The following is an 18431-nucleotide window of genomic DNA, read 5'->3' as shown; positions in this document are numbered from 1 at the left end:
ATGGCCTCCTCAGCCCTGTCCCTTCTCCAGCATCCTGCTGCTCCGACGGCCTCCTCAGCCCTGTCCCCTCACCAGCGTCCTGCTGCTCCGACGGCCTCCTCAGCCCTGTCCCTTCACCAGCGTCCTCCTGCTGCTCCGACAGCCTCCTCAGCCCTGTCCCCTCACCAGCGTCCTCCTGCGTCCCCCTTAGCACAGGCAGCTATAGGCAGCTGAGCTCTCGTGTGAGAAGAGCTGACTGAGCCCAGGCTGGCCAAACACTCACACCTGGGCACAACAATGAGCCACCGGGGCTGGGCCAAATCCTCCCACCACCACTCTTACACCAAGCTGTCCATCCGCAACATGCACCCCTTCTAAATGAACACCCCACGTTAGGCAAGCTCGCTGCATGACCGACTGGTGAAGGCTAGGATGGCCTGTGACCAGGACACGGGCGGGCGGGGCAGATGTCCCTAGAAACTGCTTCTGGGGAGAAGAACCCTACGGTGTGAGGGTTTGAGAGGATGAGGGAAGGTGGTAGAGGTCTCAGAGGAAAAGTTCTTGAGAGACTGCAGCTAGACACGGAGCAGGGACACAGGTGCGGGCAGCAGGTGGCAGCTTGAGACACCCAGAGTCTGAGCTGAAAGTAAGGGCTCCGAGCAGCAGCAGGGGGTGCCCCCTTGGAAGTGAGCCCCAGGGTCACACACATCCCATACCCTCGTGCCTGGACACACGGCACATGGCAGTCATTCCTCCAGGGAGTTAGCCCAAGGCTGACAGGACGGAACATTGGTCAAACAACGGCTGCCTGGTAAGGCCCAGGCATGTGAGGCTGCATCACGCCACTTGGAAATCGCTCAGCATCCCCATGGCGCTTCCTGCCTCACATTCTCACACTAGGTACAGGACTGCCCCCCAAGCACAGAGCACAGCTGTGGGGTGTGCCCCCTGCAGGGAAGGCAGGGCTTCCAGGAACCCCACCTCAGTACAGGGAGCTCCCTCCAGAGCTGATGCTCTTGGCCCGTCTCCTCACTGAACCCGTTAGCGGCAGAAAAACTGGCAGCGGACACCAGGATTCAAGACATGCTAGAAAGTTCTCCATCCCAGGGCGTCGTCAAATCGAGCACAGGGTGCCTGGGCAGAAATAGGGAAGGGTTGCAAACATGAAGCAGAAATGGAAAAAAAAAAAAAAAAAACAACCTGCCAGTGTGACCAAGGAACTTCCAGAACTGAGAACGTGGTCACATAACCACGGGACACACTGCGGCTGGCACTGCTGCTTGTTGTTGCGTGAAATTGTCCCTCCCTGTACTTGGAGTCGGCGGACTCTGCTTCTCCCTGGCAGCCATCACCCCCTTGACGTACCAGGCTCTCCTCCTGCAGCCTGTGTCCTCTCCAGACCAACCCACTGTCTTCTCTGGGCAAGCACCGAGAGCACGGTACAGCTTTCCTCTTGCACCTTCCTTCATTCAAGTATTACTTGGCCAGGGCCTTAACCACGCCTCCAAACATGAGTGGGGACACAACACTAGTGAGTGTGGGATCAGGGAGGGGAGGCAGACACTAACCAGAGCCTCCCACAGATACTGACTGAGCTGTCAGTCTGGAATGCACGATGAAGCTGGGAAAGAGTCCCAGGGGCTGGCGCAGGAGCTGGGGTCTGACGTGAGCCCTGCGGGCTGACAGTGCTGGGCTAGGGACAGGGAAGGAACTGTGTGCCAGGTCTGGGGGCAGCATGATCTACAACATCTCCAGGAGGATCTGTGATGAGGACAGGACCAAAGCAGAACGCAGCTCTGCGCGGGTGTGAGCAGTGATCCTGGAAAAACCACCTCCCTTCCCTGCTCAGAAAGCACTGCGGAGGGCGGGTGGCAGGGCCAGGCTCCAGAGCTGGTGGGTGTAGCTTGGTAACAGTTTCTAGCTCCTCCCTACCCTGGAGTGTCATGACCCAGATTCTTTTGTTCAGCCTGATCATGTGTAGTTTTGCTATTCTATTATTTTAAGAAAATGCTGATTTTTCTCCCACTGTCAAAACTGTGAAATAAGAGTCATGTCCTAAAAAAAAAAAAACTACATAATATGCATGTTCCCAAAATTTTCTTCCCTGCTGTATTTTCACATGTTGAATCAGTTAACATACATGTAGGCATAAATGGGCTTGGGAGAGAGAACTGCAACGGTAACAAGAAGGAATTCATAAAGAATGTGACACTTTGCTTCCAAAGTCTGTACACAGCCACTCAGATAGCCAGGGCTGCCACTTCCTGTCCCAAGTCCGAGAAGGGCTGAAGCTCTGACAGCCCCTCACTGTTCAACAGCCGTGATCACAGAAGTAAAAGGTTGGCGCTCCTCGCAGGAGAAACAGGACAAAACAGGACACAGCGTAAACCCCTGGCCATCCTTCGTAAGCTGGCACGTGCCTGTCTTCCTGACTGTTCTGAGAGATGGGAGGGGAGGAAGACTGCCCGGCATGGCAAGGAGGGGATGAAGAGAGGCAAGAAAGACGTGGCTACAGAATGAAGCTGATGTCTAACACAGGCTGCTAGAACAAACTTCAAGGCACTCTCCACCAGCTTCAGTATATCAACGTGGGTGCCTTGCTTCTTTCTCCTCAAAGAGACGAACACCACACTACAAACTAGAGACTTGCTGTCTGCTGGCTGTGCTGTTTAGCACAGAAATTCGAAGCATCCGGTCAGATCTCAACTACATAGAACATTTCTTGGTCAAAGACTGAATACCTTGCCAGGTAGTGATTTGTACAGACATGAAATGCCAACTCCTACCTCTGTGCATGAAAAGAGCAGTTCAGAGTTAATTGTTTGTCTTAACCACAGCAACAAAAACAAGGAAATTGAGGGCCCAGTCATTTAACAGTAAGGTTTGGATGAAACCACAGCTTCTAAAATGAAAACCTTCAACTGCTTTGCATTGGAAAAAATGTAAATTGTTAATGAACGCTGCACCATTATAGGTTTCCTGTTCCAGTGAACTCGCCATGAGGCTGCCAAGAACTCAAGAGGTGCAGCCATATGTCTTGTGTTTGAAGAAAGAAAAAAGAGAGAGACAGCGGCTTCATTTTATAAACACTCGAATGAAAATTACCACTCTGCCCGGCACCAATTCAGTCCAGGTGCTAAGGCCCCAAAGGCAGAGGGGGTCAGGCTTCCGGGGGATTCCGTGGTGGTCCCCACTGACAACTGAAACTCACAATGGACAACCCACATTCCTACGTCACATGCACGCACTGTCCTCCTGGGCCTGAAAAAGGGGCATCTTCCACGTTCACACTGTGAGGTTAAGTAGACGCCTAGAGCCTGCCGTACCTCTCTTTCCTTTCTTGCCACTTTAAATGACCATACCTAAAAATCTGTCCCCCTCAAGATCTTAAGTTTGGGGGACGCACACACTCCGCCAAGGGCAATCTGCTTCCTTGACAGGCACTGGCTCCAGGCCCTGGAACTGGAACTTATCAACCGCTCCCACTAAATGTGAGGAACTTCCTGCTGACACATCCACCTGTGCCTTCACTCCGTCCACTAGGGCCCTAGTGACCAACACTGAAACCCTTGCACCTTCAGCCACAGAATCCACAGCAGCCGGAATCGTAGGAGCAGTCTTCACCAGGTTCCGATGTAAGGGCAAGTTTTAAACTTGCTCTGTATTTGTTGAGTAAAAGGAGCTCTCAAGTACTCTAAAATGAACAAGACTCTGTAATCAGGAGAAAAAGATCCAATTATAAATATTTTAAGCAATCAATCCGCAGGCCTTCTAGATCTTTCTGTTCACAAAATTATATACAATTACCCAGCCACACATGGCTGGGCAATTACCATGAGCTGAGGTTGGAGGGCAATCATACGACAAGATGGTGAAAGTAGCTTCAATTCCAAGAATTATTTTAGTCAACAGCTGCTGTTTTTCTGAAACATTCCTGAACATTTCACACAGGTGTTTTTAGGGAGTCTCAAAGACTTAAACTTTACGCAGTTACTCAGGTGTAGCATGTAAAATAGCAAAGTCAGTTACATATTTCTTTTTTTTAATGATTTGTTTTATTTTTTTTGTAAACTTAGATATACAGAGGAGGAGAGACAGAGAGGAAGATCTTCCATCCGATGATTCACTCCCCAAATGACCACAACGGCCGCCGCTGTGCCGATCCGAAGCCGGGAACCAGGAACCTCCTCCAGGTCTCCCACACGGGTGCAGGGTCCCAAGGCTTTGGGCCATCCCCAACTGCTTTCCCAGGCCACAAGCAGGGAGCTGGATGGGAAGTGGAGCTGCGGGGATTAGAACTGGTGCCCATATGGGATCCAGGCGTGTTCAAGGTGAGGACTTTAGCCGCTAGGCTTCCACGCCGGGCCCTTCCATATTTCTCAACATAGAGAACTGGCTTATTAGTGAATGTTGTTATGGTACGCCTACCTAGGTTTATACATTCGTTTGTGGAATCATGCAGCAGTACGGCAGTCACAGTACTGAGCACACCAGCCTTCCTCCCCTCCACGCACATGAGGTACAGACACACAGCTTAGTCTGGCCAAAGGGGACCCCACCCTCTGGCCCCTTGTCCCATGGCTTGCTATTTGGAATGATATAGACCAGCAGTGGCAGGGAGGACTGGGAGGTCACCTAGAGAAGGTCGGGATGGAAGACAGGAGGCGGTACCTAAGAGGAAGAGATGCTTAGAAGACAGAGAGGGTCTGAGATGTGGTGTTGGAGCCTCCATAGCTCTCCTAACCACACACCTTGAATGAAAAACCCAGGGATGTGGAGAAAGGGCCAGGCCCTCGTGTCGGGAGACAGAGAGCAGCCAGGGGCTGCAGGAGGCTGGCTTCTCTCGGGACAATGGTGCAGGGCAGCAGTCGGCAGCAATGGAAGAGGGCCAGGCCCTCGTGTCGGGAGACAGAGAGCAGCCAGGGGCTGCAGGAGGCCGGCTTCTCTCGGGACAATGGTGCAGGGCAGCAGCTGGCAGGGGTGGGTTATCACAGAAGTAACCAGCCCAGGAGGCCTGTGCCCAGCCAGCTCAGAAGAGTAGGGGATGGGAAGGTCCCGGCGCCGTGGCCAAGCACCTGAAGTCCTTGCTTTGAATGCGCCAGGATCCTGTATGGGCGCCCATTCTAATCCCGGCAGCTCCACTTCCCATCCAGCTCCCTGCTTGTGGCCTGGGAAAAGCAGTCGAGAACAGCTCAGGTCTTTGGGACCCTGTACCTGCATGGAAGACCCGGAAGAGCTCCTGGCTTCTGGCTTTGGATCGGCCATTGTGGTCACTTGGGAACTGAATCATCAGAAGGAAGATATTTCTTTCTGTTTCTCCTCCTCTCTGTATATCTGAGTTCGCAATAAAAATAAATAAATCTTAAAAAAACAAAAAAGAAGAGGAGGGGATGTGAGCCTTATCCAGACCTGAACGGCAGGGCTAAGGAACTCCATTCTGCCTGCCCCATTTCCGGCTGCCTGCCGCCTGTGCTCTTCCAGCTACATCACACCATCCCTCCTGCTTGGTCCCTGCCCACATGCTGGAGCAAACCACCCCACATCCCATGCATTCCCCTTCTTCTCTTCCCTGACTGGGAAATGCTTACGAATGCAACACGCAGTTGCTGAGAGGGAACAACAGCTAACCTCATACGTAAATAACATGCAACTGCACACACAACCACGGTCACAGGCTGCAGTCTCGGAGGAATGCAATGTGACATGACTTCATCACATGCAGGCACAAGCTGGAAAGCATAACTCACTCCACAGGACCTCTTGAGGCGGTCAAGACCCAGTAAACATGAGATACAATCTTCTAGGACCATACCTGCATATGGAGCCTGTAACTGGCTGATAGGTCATCACATGGCATAAGAATATATTGCTGTTGGTATTGTATGCAGACAAAAAAAAATGCTAGAAACCGGACAGCAAGTCTTAGTGTTTGTGCTTATACAAATATCAGCATCCAAAAAACACATTCCAGCATCCTAGTCAACTGGCTACATGACATGGAACACAAAAAGTCACGTTCTCCGGAGTAATTTATGATGATCCCTTAAAATGTTATCTTAATTACCTTGCTAGTTACCTTCCTTACTAGGCAACTCCAAATGGCTTCCTTCAGTGTATTTTAAATGAGCCCCAAACATTTTCAACTCCATTTGATATAGCTGTTGAGGAATACGTGTGGTGGTTAATGTCTTGCCATGGAAGGGAGCAACATGAAATGTTAACAGCTCCAAAGTTTCCCATGGGAGTGATTTAGGACACACACATGTTATTCATCAGCGTCTCCAGCCGAAATCTTAGAAAGCAAGACAAGAAATAGCCCATATTATATCAAAGTGCTGTAAGCCTTAATGGAAACCAACAGTCTTGAAAGCTGTTTGCTTTCGTAACCCTAAAACAAGAAATCTGTAGCACTGGACACGAAGGTGTGTTCTTGAACAGCTACATTCACCACTGGCATGCCAGAAGAGAGGAGAGCCCAGAGGGAGGCAACTGTTCTCTGACCTACGATTGGCCATCTTCATCCTGAAGTCTTCCTGCACCCCATGGTCGTGGATTGTACAGTCTCCCAGGGTGCTGAGCTAGAACTGGTCTGCTCTCCCCTGTGAGCGGCATGCAGACTGGGGGTGGACTGGCAGGATCACGTGTCCAGATGTTGACCATGGCAACATCTGTCAGAGCCTCTCCAGGAGGTAGCTCAAAGCACATGCTTTGGGAACTCCGAAAACTTACATTAAGAAGAAGAAGAAAAACAAAAGATGTACTGATATATCTGAAAGGCAGGGGAAAGTGGTCTTCCATCCACTGGTTCACATCAGCAGATGGCCAAAGCAGGAGGCAGGCAGTCCACTGGTCTTCCATACGGACAGCAGGGGCCCAAGCACATGGGCTCCTTCCCAGGTGCGTTAGCAGGGAGCTGGGTCGGAAGAGGAGCAGCCTTGGCAGGCAGCAGCTAAGCTCACTGTGGCACAATTCTGGCCTCAGAAGTTGTTTTTTTTTTTTTTCTTTTAATTAAATTTGAATAACCTCCCAAGGAGCCAAAATATGCAGAAACCCATACTCTGAAATTTTCTACCTTGCAGAGGGAAAACTGGCAGGTAAAGAGAGAATGCGGAAAGAGATAAGGAAGAAGAGCAGAGATCCCCTGGAGTTTCTGGTAATGGACCCGTTGGAGAGTACATCACGGCCTGCCACTAACTGTAAGGCTGGGAAAAGCACTTGGCCATGATGAAAAATGCTCTATGTGACAGACACACCTCCTCCAGCATAATAAACAAAGGCCCAGAGCTCGTGCTAATGGGCAGGAAGTGGCAGCCATCAACAGCAAGAACCGTTTTTATAGGCTCTCTGTTTACCTGATCTTTTCAAAAGAGGAACTTTGCTGTAAACACATCAGCACAAAGGTTTTACTGCTGTCTGCAGAATGTGCTTTGTCTGGGATGTGAGTGCATGCCTGTCCTTCACGGGAAAGCAGAACCAGAGGTGCCAGGAGCTGCTCTCCAGCACCCAGCAGACCTCACACCCGTGTGTGTGTGTGGGGGGGGTCATCCTTGCTGAAGTCACCTGAGGAACGTGAGAGCAAGGGTCCTTACTAAGCGAAGAGCACTTTCTGTCTCCCCATCAGTGGACACTGAGGTGGCGTCCACGTCTCGGCTCTGGTGAACTCTGCTCTGGTGAACGCACTGTGATGAGACCCCTTCCAGACATAGAGCATCATCAGTCTCAATACGCAACAGCATAGATAACCCTGGAGGGCATGTCCGTGTGGGAAACAAGTGGTGGGAAGGCACATACGATATGACACATCTGAAACGGACAAATCCTCAGACTCAAAGACAAACTGGACACGGACAATATGGCCTAACGAGTTAAACTGCCACTCAGGACATGCAGTGTCTGGCGGTGGGTGGTCCTGCCCCTGCTCCAATCCTGTTCCCATGGAGGCAGCAGATGAGGGCTCCAGGCCTTTGCTCCCCACTCCTCCTATGGGAGACCTGGAGGGAGTTCCTGGCTTCAGCTTTGGCCTGGCCCACACTTGGCTGTTGCAAACATTTGGAGAACCAAGAAGCAGATGAAAGCTATTTTTCTTCCTCTTCCCTCGCTCTCTCCCTCACCAGCCCTGTAACTGCCTTTCAAAGAATTGATCCAGTTTTCAAACGTGGACTCACAGTTGCCTGCAGTAGGCAAGAGCAGAAACAGGAGGTGCTGGCCAGGCGGCCGGAGCTTTCGGGGCGAGAGGAACAGCTCTGGGGATGAGCCGTCCAACAGCCGGCCTGGGGAGCAAGACCGTTCTGGACGCTCAACAGGCTTCTGAAAAGGGTAGCTCTCGTGCTCAGTGTTCCCACAATAAAATAAAATTTAAAAGAAGAGAACAGTGCTTCCTAAACCAGACCTGTCTTTTCTCACTCGTTAGACAATGGTTGATCTTACCCAGGGCCATGGTCCCGTGTGCAATTTCAGAGAAGCTAAAACAGAGGGAGCAAAATCCTTTCAAATCAAAGCTTGTGAGATGTCGTGGATGATTTGAAAATTGTCGGCCCATCAAGAAGATAAGTATATGAGTGTCACGTGCAGGGCTATGCCATGGTTCTGATGGTTCCAGTCAGGGACACAGCAGTCCCTACCTAGTATTTTATGCCTTGCTTTGGAAATTATATAGCAAAGGAGACACCACTATATATATTCGTAGGAAAATGCCACCTTCACAATATTTGAGGGGAAATCACAGTTCTTTCTACAAAACTCAGCCTGCATGTTCTAGCAAAGTCTTAGAACGCGGTCAGTCTGACTGCTATAAGAGGAGGGCCTTGCGACACAGGGCGGTCCAATTAGACGCCTTCATCCTCCAGAGACACCTTCCTTAAGACAAACCCTAAGCCACGCTCGGCTTTCACTGTCCAACGGAGTTCTAGAGCTAATTCACTTTGGCCTGGATGGAGTCTCCAAGATCGGCTTGGAGGAGAAAGCCTATGCTAGCTCAGAGGAAATCTAGACAGGGCTGCTTCCCTTAGTGCAGAGAGACATTACGAGGGGGCAATGCCAGGCTCCTGCCTCTGCGGGTGTGGGTACATCCCGGGGGGGGTGGTCCATACTGCCACTGAGTCGTGGAGTCACCCCCATGATCCACTCCTAAGGCGGGGCTCTTACGCAGAGAAGGTGAAGTGTACTCCCACCACCCAAAGCCCCTCCACTCACAAATCCCTTCCGCTCACATGATGCTGTAGAAACTAAGCTCATTTGTTCAACTCCCAGGGTGCTTTCTAGCCCTTTCTCTCCCTTTAAGTCTAGAAGGCTGGTTTATGGAGAGAGTGGGAAAACAGGCTTATAAAACAGGATCCTTCTCCTGACATAGTTCCCGCCACGCCCTACTGACCTTCTACTGGATGTCCTTGGCCATTTATCATTGCATTCTGTGCTCTCACTGCACTTACCTCCACCACCTTTCAGCTGCTGTGACCCCATTGCTGTAGCTTGTGGGCGCACAGACACGCCCGGATTGACTAGGCAGAAGAAACTTCCATGCAAAACATAAAACCCAGTGAAAAATGTAACTTCTATGTTCTTGAGTTTAGATACAATTTTGTCTTCTGTAACAAATCACATTTGAGAAATCAGCAGTATATCTGTGCATAAATTATCTGAAAGAGAATTCAGCTTTAAAGAATCGTTTCAGATTGCTTGGGGGTACATTTATTAGGCATTAAAGCTGATAGGCTCGAAATTAGCTCGTCTTGGCCCCGGCGTGGAAGCCTAGCGGCTAAAGTCCTTACCATGAACATGCCTGGATCCCATATGGGCTCTAATCCCGGCAGCCCTGCTTCCCATCCAGCTCCCTGCTTGTGGCCTGGGAAAGCAGTGGGGACAGCACAAAGCCTTGGGACCCTGCACCCGCGTGGGAGACCTGGAGGAGGTTCCTGGCTCCTGTCTTCAAATTGGCGCAGCAGCGGCCGTTTTGATCACGTGGGGAGTGAATCATCGCACAGAAGATCTTTCTCCTGTCTCTCCTCCTCTCTGTGACTCTGACTTGCCAATAAACAAAAATTAGCTCGTCTTGCCAACTGACAGAGATAGAATGGAGGTGGGTGCTTGCTTCAGCAGCGAAGACATGGCCTCCCACCTTGGCCCGCCTGGTTCCAGTCCAGGCTTGGGGTCGTGACTCCAGTTTACTGCCGATGCAGAAGCTGGCAGCCAGTGACACTGGTTCCTAACTCCCCCGAGGGAGACGAACCATGCTCTGGGGTTCCCAGCTTCCGGCCCAACCCAGCCTTGTCCAGCCCAGGCTGCAGGGAACACCCCCACCTCACCTCTCCCTGTGTCTCCAGCTGCCAGTCTCCAGAGGAGATCCGTGGCTGAAAATGCTCTGAGCAGTCTAGTTTTACACGCCATAGTTACCAGGAACGCTAAGGCTGCCATGACCTGGTTCTGCCCCGGTGTCAGTCTTAAAGGGTCTCTGAGGGTGCCTTCAATCCAGTCGCAGAATGCCCTTCACCCAGCTGGACGCCCAGCTCACAGCCACATCAGGGCTTATCGTGCTACACCCCTCTAACGGCCCTGCCACTTGGTACCATGACAATGATGACACCACAGTGACGAAAGAGACACTGTGGTGCTCCAGGCCCTGTGCCAGCTCCACACTGCCTTCACTCTGTAGTTTGGTACAGGTTTCATCCCTCTTCTATTTCAGCAGGGCCTGGGACCCAGTGGAGTTAAAGGGCCCCACACCGTCACACAGTGATGGGGCAGCCAGGATCAGAACCTGAGTCCTCCTGGCTCACAGCTCTGTGCTCAGAGCCTCAACCCTCAGCCACTGCTGCTGGGGCCCACATGCCCACACGTCAGAAGCGTGCGGGGCACACTGACACATTCAGTTGGCAGGGAGAAGCTGGCCACGTTTGTATTTTACCCACGTGGCACTGAGACAGCACGCAGTGTGCTAAAAGGGAAGCACAGTGGCCAGCCCACCACGTGCTGGTGGACTGTTCTGCCTCCCGACTTCTCTCAGAGAAGACTGTGATGATAATTACAGCAAAGCCAAGTTCTCTAGCCAATGTCCACTCTTCTTTCTTCTAATGGAATCTTCATGTCATTCATGATAGATATGTGCCTAGTAGGACATATGCACTCATCAGGCTATCTCAGCCCAGGCGGCCATGACACACAGTTCCAGCCATGGAAGGGATGTTCCTTGGTAGGCTACACCTCCTCCCTTCATCCTTCCTGCCTCTGGCCTAAGCTCAGCCAAGATGTCTCAAGCAGCCGTGTCCACCGTGTCACCAAATTTAGGCTCAGGGGGAGAATCAAGATGGCAGGATAGGGTAAGGACACATTTAAACAGAGAAACATTTAATCAGGATGAAGCAGAGAGGACATATTCCAGGAAATAGGAGAGGACGAAACAACAGCAGAGGGGTACCTGGAGACTGACAGACACAGGAAAGCAGCAAGAACAACAGTGTGGTGTTGCAGTGATTGATACTCGAGTGGCATTCAGCTAACGGGTGATCTGAACTCCACCTGCAGCCAGAACACCACCAGCAACAAGGTGGGAAGGGACTTTCACTGGGACCTCAGGAGGTAAACCCAGACAAAGACTGTCTGTCCTGCTGGTCCATTTGATTTCACCAGGAGCAGAGACAGAACAACAGATCCCAAATGGGCAGTGCAAGAACAGGGTGGATTTCACAGCCCAGTCAGCCCCCTACACCTGAATTGGACACCAGTTTGCGTAAGGAGGCAAAGGCAAGGGAAAGGACTGAGCACATGCTGAGCTGGGAGTGAACTCATTTCTGACTCAGTGAGCTGAAGCAATGTGGCATTCTACAGGTTAAACCCAAGACAGGTCTGGGTAGCCCTAAAACCAGACGGGCAGCAGATCAAGAATTCCAGTAGTGGTACGTCAGGTGCCATTTTGTACACTGTGGCAAAAGTTTAGGACTACAGGGGACAACAGTGAGCTGAGCATGTGCTGAGCTTGGCGAGAACCCACTGAGTTTTGTGGATTGCACTGGTCCCGCAGGAAAATAATACCAACTGTGGCATCACACGGGTCAAAATAGGTCCGTGTGGCACCGACACCAAATGTCCAACAGATTCCAGCAAGATCAGCGCCACCAACAGCCTAGCTGCTATATAGGACACCTGGTGTCTCCCTAATCCTGGGACCTGCTCCAACCAGAAGTGGGAGAAAGGTTGCAGAGACAACGGTGCAGCCTCAGCACGGTATCACAGGAGGTGGAGAGTGGTCAGCTAGGAGCTGGGGCTGTGGTGATCACGGTGGAAATCTAACATAAGAACCCAGACCTGGAACTTGCTGGAGGTTATGGCACAAGCGACTGCAAGCAAAAAGTTGTGTACCATCTGCAATAAGTAAAATCGCATTGTAGACCTGTGGGTGACACAGCTTAGAAACCTGCCCCAAGGAGAAGACTCTGCTAAGCAGAAGTGCAATGACCAAGAGCAAAAGAACAGACAAAGGCACAATGAATTTTACTGAAAACTCCCCTGCAAAAGAGCAAAACCCTATGCCAACCTCAGAGTTCACTGAGGAAGACATTGAGAAAATGGGGAACACAGAATCCATAAAACTCATGTTAAAGCTTCTGATCAACAATGAGAAGCACATGCAAGAGTTCAAAGAATTTAAGGAAGCAATAAAACAAATCAAGGATACATCAGAAATTAATAACACAGTAGAGCAAATTAAAAGTACAATGGAGAGTCTCCAAAATAGAATGAAGCAAGCAGAAGAAAGAATCTCAGAATTGGAAGATCTTTCCTGTCACCAGGGGCAGGCAAACAGAAGCTGGAAGCAGAGCTGGATCAGGCCAAAAAAATATTCAAGAATTGAAAGACACGATTAAGAGGCCAAATCTAAGAATTATGGGAGTCCCAGAAGGTGCAGAAAGAGAAACTGGTTTTACAAATATATTTAATGAAATAATAAAGGAAAATTTCCCGAATCTAGAAAAAGAATTGGGAAACAAGATCCAGGAGGGGCACAGAACTCCCAACAGGCTTGATCAAAAGCGATCTTCACCAAGACACATGATCATCAAGCTTTCTTCAATTGAACATAAGGAAAAGGTCCTCAAATATGCACATGAAAAAATCAATTGACATATAAAGGAATGCCAATTAAACTCACAGGAGATCTCTCACAGGAAACTCTACAGCCCAGAAGAGAATGGAGTGACATATTCCAGATTCTAAAAGGAAAAAATTGTCGGCCTAGCATAACATATCCAGCAAAGCTTTCTTTTCTCTTTGAAAATGAAATAAAATTCTTCCACTGTAAAGAAAAGTTAAAGGAATATGCCTCTTCCAAACCTGTCCTACAAATCATACTTCAAGATGTTCTCTTGACAGAGAAGAGGAATAGCAACTAACAAAACCAAAGGCAAACGGGAAGAGCATCCCAGTAAAATGACAACAGAAGACTAAACCAATGAACAACCCATTCCTAAAATGACAGGACCAAGGTACCATCCATACATACTAACCCTGAATGTAAATGGCTTAAGCTCAATCAAACGTCATAGATTAGTAGACTGGATTAAAAAACAAAACCCATCTGTTTATTGTCTAGAAGAGACACACTTCACCAACAAAAATCAGCGAAAACTATACCGCATGGGTTTTGTTGTTTTCTGTTGGTTTCATCTCTTCAAAACACTTTCTTCTGATTAAATCATTCAATGACTCTTAGATCATACAGTAGCATCATTTTCTTCAAGAAGGTTCTTGATTTTCATTTCTTCAGCTACGTTAGTCATTTAACAGCATGTTATTTAACTTCTTGGTGTTGTTAATTTCTTTTGTCTCCCTGATGTTGATTTTATTTTGTGGCTCTTCATTTAAGGGAATGTATAGTAGCTGTGTAATGGAGACTGTCATATCTAGCAACATGCCATTTAACTTCATGGCATTGTAAATTTCGATTTTTCTTTCTATTGTTGATTTTGTATAATGACTTTTCATTTGATGGGATGTACAGTAGCTGTGAAATGGAGACTAACATCCAGATGTGAGGATACAATGTAGTATGCATTTCTACTTCCAGACAAAGATGGACTTACAATGAAACTGTTCACTGTATCTCTACAATAGGATGCTGAACTCTCTGCCATTGTCCATCCCGCAATGATGGATATATGACTGTGTATGAAGAACTATATTTTAGTAATGATACAGAGGAACTAGGTGAGGGGGAGGGAATTGGGGAGGGGATAAGGGAAATGCCAGGAGCCTATTGAATTGTATCATAAAATGATAATAACAATCATGAAATGTTAAAAAAAAAAAAAAAAAGATGGCCCAAGTGTTTGGTCCCCCAGCACCCTTGTGGAACACCTGGATGACACTCCAGGTTTTGGCCTGGTCACAGCCAGCCATTGTGGCCATTGACAGAAAGAACCAGAGGACTGAAGATCCTCCTCTCAATACCTGTGACTCTTCCCATAAATAAAAAACTATGTGATGACATAGAAAATGTTGCTATACTGACAGTGGTAACAATCTGAAAGCACTGTTGTCTACCTGCCTTCCCTGCAGGAAATCCTTCACTCCATCCAGGTCCTGTTTGCCTTTCTCCATACTGTACATTGAGACCTTCATCTTGTTGGAGCCAACAGCTCTTCTCTATCCTTAGCATTCAGTAGGCCTTGACTGACTCTGCTTCTACGCCATGGTTAGTTCATTTCTTCCCAATTAGCTCTCTTTCCCAGTCACAAATATCTCATGCTTAAAATAGTTATATGTATTTTAGGTATTTAAGCCATAGCTCCAGGCTTGACCACTAAACTGAATTTTATATATTAACATATTCAATCGTCTACTTTAACATCTCTCCTTGACTCATTGAGATGTGAGTACCTCAGACTAAATATGTTCTAGCTCCCTTTCTTAGTCACAAATACCTCATGCCCAAAGCCTTGGGACCCTGCACCCACATGGGAGACCTAGAAGAGACTCCTGTCTCCTGGCTTTGGATCAACTCAGCTCCAGCCTTTGTAGCCACTTGGGGAATGAACCAGTGGATGAAAAAATCTTTCTGTCTCTCCTTCTCTCTGTGAATCTGATCTGCTTTTCCAATAAAAATAAAATAAAATATTTTAAAAAGAAAAAAAAAATCTAGGCTCAAGACCTGGGGGAAAAAGTTCAACCTGTCTCTGAATTTCTTGCTGAGAAAAAGAAATCTGGTACTTTTTCATTAAATCCATCCAAATACAAAGCAGAAACAATCGTGGATAATGCTAAATTATCAACGGGAAGGCCTCAATACACACATACTTGCATTTCCGGGATCCATCCTCTGCTTCCATCTGGAATCACAGATTTTTTTACCTTGAATTACTCATTCACAAGCTTTACACGCAACCTATCCAAATGGGTCCAACCCTCAAGGAGCTCGCCTTTGAAGACAGGATAAAAATGCAGGGAAAAAAATAGAAATGACTAATAACAAAAAGTTTAGCCACAAAAATCTTCTCCAAAACAGTTTTGTATGTAAAAACGGGGGTGGGAGGGGGCATCTGGCCAGAGGCTAAACCTCAGCTAGGGTGCCAGCTGTACATGCCAGCTGCACGTGCCAGCTGCACGTGCCAGCTTCCACACTCAGGTCTGGCTTCGGACATCAGATCTGGTAACACAGACCCTGGGGAGCGCTGCAGAAATGCTTCAAGCAGCTGGGTTCCTGCCCCCCACCACAGGAGGCCTGGACTGAACCCTCAGCTCCCAGCTTCAGCCCTTGCCCCACCCCCATGGCTGTAGGCATTCAGGAACAGAACCAGCAGGTGCAAACTGTCTGTCTCTGGAGACCTGGAAGCAGCTCTTGACTTCCGGCTTTGGCGTGGCCCAGTCCTGGCCATGGCAGACACTGGAACCAGCAAATGGAAGATATCTCTTCTACTCCCTCTCTGAAACTCTGCCTTTCAAATAAACAAACGGAAAAATCTAAAAGAAAAAAAATCCAAATACCACAGAAGTGTTGTTTTTCTTTGTTTCTAACTAATATACCTTAGAGTGCCAAACTGTTTCTATAGGTGCCAGGTGTACCCAGCTGCTGCCTCATCTCAGTCCCAGGCCAAGCAGGCAGGGCCTGCGGTGCCAGAGCCCCAGGGCCGGGTGCCTACCCACTCACTCCATCATCTGCGTGTTCTGCAAGGTGAAAAGCATTAGGCAGCACTAGCAGATCCGACAACAAGACGCCACCAAGGCAACCACAGCAGTGAGGGGAAATGCACCTTTAACAGCATAACAAGCACCCCAAATTTGTTCTCACACACCACATTGCTTTACTCACAGCCACATGCTGCGTGGTCCATAGCACAGTTCCGTTCACCACCAAGGCACAGCGCGGGTGAGCTGCCCGCTCAGTCATGCCACCAGCGGACAGAGGGACCAGGACTTGCAGATGAAGCCTTTCCACAGCCACGTGCAGGCGATTCCTGGGCCACTCCCTGCGAGGCGACGTTCCAGCGTCACAGAGAAGGCCCACAGAGTTCTGATCTTGTTCTCTACAGACAGTTCAAGCAGCTGTCCTCTGCACGACTGCCCTGTGAGCATCTATCACAGTGTATGGACACTCAGCAGGACCAGGAAAGCAGAACATTCATTGGCATAACTAAGCCACGCTCATCTTCCCTGTACGGCTCCTGGTAAGCCCACCCAGGGCGCCGTGCAGACGCAGGACTGGGTTGTCACCCACCAGCCCAGAAATCACCCCCGGAGTCTCAGCAGATTACAAGTGAAGCAACAAGCTGCCATGGACCATGCTTACGTTTTGGTTTTGTTTTTGCCATCCAGTTACTTATGCTGACTACATTCCAGAAAAGAATAAGGGAACTGAGAGAAGCTGTCAAGAGAAGCTTGCATGAGTAGCAGAAGAAATGAAACACAAATTTTTAAATGCAGGGCAGTATCAAGGGACATCCTTGAAGTCACAGAGTCCTTGTCAGCCACTCCTGTTCCATAAAGGGGGAAGTGGGAGACGGTGAGGGCCAAGAACTGCCGTTCCGATCCTTCATCATGACGTGGCCTGTGGGGAACAAGCCAGGACGGGCACCACCAGCAAGCAGCAACATCAGAACAGTAGCCCTTTCTTTAGAAGACACCCCGGAGGGACGGCTGAGCATGCAGGTAAAGGGACTTGTGACAGACGTAGAGACCTGGCTGTGCATCCAAGTCCTGGTCCCCTCCTGGGCAGCTGATGTGTGCATCGAGCACAGAGAAGCAGCTGCGCTCCTGGTCACACCATCAGCAAAGCAGGGATGAGGCAACTCTCAACAGGAAGCACAATTCTCCCATCAATCAACCGCTGCTTTCCCCCGAATTTGTTTTTCTGTCCTCCTGACCATAACATGTATGCAAGGCACAAAATATGCCCTGCCATGGGGCCATCAGGAAGCGGAGCCCATCCCCTGGGAGAGCACGGGACCCTGGGGCAGGGTCGTACCCAGGCCTAGCTGGCCCCATTGGCAAGACACGCCAAGCAGCTGCGAAGGGACACAGCACGCCCCAAGCCCTCCATCCTGTCTGAAAGGAGGGGGACAACACGGCCCCTGGAGGATGCTGCTGGTTTGCACCCTTGCCACTGCAGCACATTCTCTCCCCCTGCTGCCCCTAGAGGGCAGCCTTCCTCCGAGGTCACACAAGGGCATGTGTCTGTGGCCAAGGCCAAGTCTCTCCCCAGGAATGAAGCCTGGTGTCTACAGTGGCTGGTGAGGGTGTGCCTACGTGTCCCCACAGTGACATCCCCTATGGCAGAGTTCCGTCACACATCCCCTCCACCCTCCTTAAACCTAGGAAAGGATGTCTATTTCATCCCTTATTTAAAATACATACATATGAGGACTTTCATAAACTCTTTATTTTTAATCCTCAATCTCTTAGGCTACAAAAATTTTCCTACCATGAAAAAGAATGTACAAAAGTATCTTAAGAGCAAGAAAATGCAATACCCTGAGAGACCATAAATAAACTAATAATAGAAAACATATGCAACGCTAGGTCAGCAAACACCTTGGGTGAATATTAAATACATTTGCTTACAGCAAGACTCCAGTTCCAAAAATAATAGCAATACGCTAAGTCCACAGAAAAACTCCCCAAACACCTACAGCTGAAACACACTGTCCTTGTCTGTCTCTAAAACTACGTCTCAACAACTTCCAAGGAAATGCTCTGAGAGTTTGGGTTTACTTTGAAACAAAGCTCTGTGCTTGGCGCTGTGCAAACCGTAATGAATGTTCCCAGCAATAGTCACTTGTGGCCAAGCGAATGCACGCACCCACACTCAGTACTGCACTTAATGAAATGGTAACAGATGCTGGGAGCTTTTCTTTAGCAGAGTTGAAGTTAGCAAATGAGTTCTATGCTGAGCAAGGGACAGCTTCATTTCTGTGGAAAACTGCAGAGGTCAGAGCTGGGCCTGAGGAACCCAGGTGCATTGGACGCTG

At 49.2% G+C, this 18431-nt stretch overlaps 1 protein-coding gene across 1 annotated transcript in view; it reads right to left on the bottom strand.

The window, feature by feature from the left end:
- Positions 1 to 18431, bottom strand: part of SCFD2 (sec1 family domain containing 2) — a 270254-nt gene that overhangs the window by 111273 nt on the left and 140550 nt on the right. The gene's annotated exons all lie outside the window — the stretch shown is intronic.

Source organism: Ochotona princeps, chromosome 7 (genome assembly GCF_030435755.1).
Source record: "Ochotona princeps isolate mOchPri1 chromosome 7, mOchPri1.hap1, whole genome shotgun sequence".
NCBI classification, from domain to species: Eukaryota; Metazoa; Chordata; class Mammalia; order Lagomorpha; family Ochotonidae; genus Ochotona; species Ochotona princeps.
Note: the sequence above shows the minus strand (reverse complement) of the source record. Positions and strands in the feature narration are given on the sequence as shown.